The following is a 2689-nucleotide window of genomic DNA, read 5'->3' on the forward strand; positions in this document are numbered from 1 at the left end:
GTTCTCCAAGCACCTACCTTCCACCAGGCAGGTTGCTGTGCCACCTTTGTGCCGGCCCCCTGCCATCGGCCTACGGCTCCTCGTGGCTGCCCTGGGGTTTTTTTGAGAAGGACACAGCCCCAGCCTTTGCCCACGGCTCAGTGACATGGCTCTGCTCACCTGCAGAAGACACCCTGGCACAGGCCAGGCCCAGGCTGGGCAGAGCTGTCCCGGCTCTGTCCCTGGGTGTCTGAGTGCGGTGTGAGCTGTCCCACAGTGGGCCTTTCCCCAGCGGTCTCAACTCCCACATTAGGGCCCCTCAAAGGTGAGCAGGGAATCCCCACATCAGGCATCATACAGAGGGATGCACTCCCCTCCCCATTTCCATATTTACCCCGTCCAGGGCCCCAGCCCCGACCTGCACAAGAATCCTGTGGGTGTGGGAGTGCCCTCTGCGGTGCTGTCCCCACAGGCTGCCTAGGGACCTGTGATATTCTGGGGTCCATGGTGGGCAGAGGTTGAGGGCCCCGTCAGATGGTGCAGGAAGAGGTCTCCTGGGTCCAAGACAACATGGAGGTGGGAGGCTCAGCGCGGCCAAGGCTATCGTCCACCATTCCTGCTCCTGGACGTCCCAGCAGTCACGGCCACCAGAGGCACTGCCCCCTGCCAGTCACCAGGCAGCCGGGAGCCTGACGCCCTGCCCGCACACGGCCTGCCCGCGCACAGGTGAGCCGGCAAGCCAGCCCGCCCCGTGGCAGCAGTGGGCTGCACCTCGGACCCTGCTCCGCCGGTCGGTCGCACTGTTTCCTGTGGCAACCGAAACAATCGCCATAAACTTGGTGGCTTAAAGCAAACGGAAATGTCTCCCCTCACAGTTCCGGAGGCCACAGTGCAGAACAAGGGGACCCTCCCTCAGGGGCAGGGGGAGGGGTCCTCACGCCCCTCCCACTGCTGAGCACGCCGCAGGCTGCAGGTCCAGCCCTGGTGGCCTGGCCTCTCTGTGTGTCTGCGCCCTGCTCTGTCTCTTACTAGGACACCTGTCCCTGGATTCAGGGTTCACCCTGGCCCGCGTGGAACTGTTCCGCCAGCGTTCCCCAGATGACCCCTCGTGGGTCGTTCCCCAGGGGGCGAGGAGCAGCTGGGCCTCCTCACCGCTGTCCCGTCTGAATGTGGCCCAGGGAACTGGAGGCCTCTGGGCCCGAGCTCATCCCCACCTGGTCCCAGAAGCTCCAGGTCAGGGTGGACAGCTCATCCCACTGCTTCCAGTGGAGAGAAGGGCAAGAGCAGCTGGAGGCCACCGCCCACTGCTCAGGCTGGGAGGAGCTGCCACCCCAGGGCTGGACGTTCAGAGGGGACAGCTGCAGATGGAACCATGGGCTCTAGGGCTCGCCCGATCCAGGGACCTGGTGCAACGTGTTCTTCCCGGCTGCGTGGAGCCAGGACCTGGGTAGCACGTCCTCCCTCCAGATGCCGAGGCTCGGAGGCCCTCACCTTTAGCGGGTGCCTGAGAAGATCCTTAACAAGCTGTGAGTGTCAGCGCCCAGGGCAAGAAATAAGAGCCCGTAAGCCACCAAGGGGGTGTGGGGAGCAGGGGCTTTGCACAGGAGCACAGCCTGCCCACGAAAGCCTGAGTTCCACATGACCCAGGACAAGGCCTCGGGCTTGTTCACATGCTCAGTTCATTCATGCAACTGCGCACAACATGCAAATCACCCACCTGATTTCTAAGTCAGTCTCCACCGTGCACGTGAAGCTATAGTTTGGAGAAATATTTTTAATAAATATTTTTAATAATGCCATCTGGTTTTTTTGCCCTTGGTAGTGGGGTTGGACCCAGGGGGGTTGTACCACTAAGCAACATCCTTGTCCTTTTTATTTTACTTTGAGACAGGGTCTCACTAAGTTGCTGAGGCTGGCCTCAAACTTGCAATCCTCCTGCCTCAGCCTCCTGAGTCACCAGAATTATAGGTATGCACCACCACACCTAGCTAAAACTTCACCCATTTTGCAATAAACATTGAGAAGATACAAAGTTCTTTTTATTACACATGCGCCCATGCACGCACCCACACCCCCCCCACACACACACACCCACACACACACACAGAGGGGCAGTCATGTAATGAGAACTTCCAGAATCTTCTTTGCTGAGCCTATTCCAGCAGGAAGGGCTGGATGGGCCAGGAGCCAAAGTGAGCCAGCCTCTGCTGCCGCCCCCTGGAGGGCCTGCCTGCCTTCAGAGGATCTGCTCTAGGGTGTCCACTCACCCTCGGAGACCCCAGAGCCCACCCAGCTGTGCTCAGGGGACTAAGAGGACTCCCTGTTCCCACCAGAGGGAGGTGACCCCCTAGAGGCCACATGTCAGAGGTCAAGTTCAGGGGCACAGTGCCCAGCTCTACCCATTCCCCAGCTAGGGACCCAGGCTGTGACTGAGTCACTTTTCTCATGGAACACTGGGGACCTGGGCCAACCAGCCGGGTGGTTGAGTGGCACGCCCAGACAGTTTCTAGGATGACAACACCCACCACTGTCCAGGGGAGATGCACTGAGAGCGAGCAAGGCCACCTGGGCAGTGGGGTCGAGGCGCAGTCCTGCGCTCTTCAGCACAGGCATGGCAGCAGGGCCAACGCCATGAGCCCACAGGATGGAGAACTGGAAGTGGCACAAGGGTGGGCAGGTGGCACTGACTTGGCAGGCTCCAGGGGAGCTG

This window comes from Callospermophilus lateralis, chromosome 9, assembly GCF_048772815.1.
Source record: "Callospermophilus lateralis isolate mCalLat2 chromosome 9, mCalLat2.hap1, whole genome shotgun sequence".
Lineage (NCBI taxonomy): Eukaryota > Metazoa > Chordata > Mammalia > Rodentia > Sciuridae > Callospermophilus > Callospermophilus lateralis.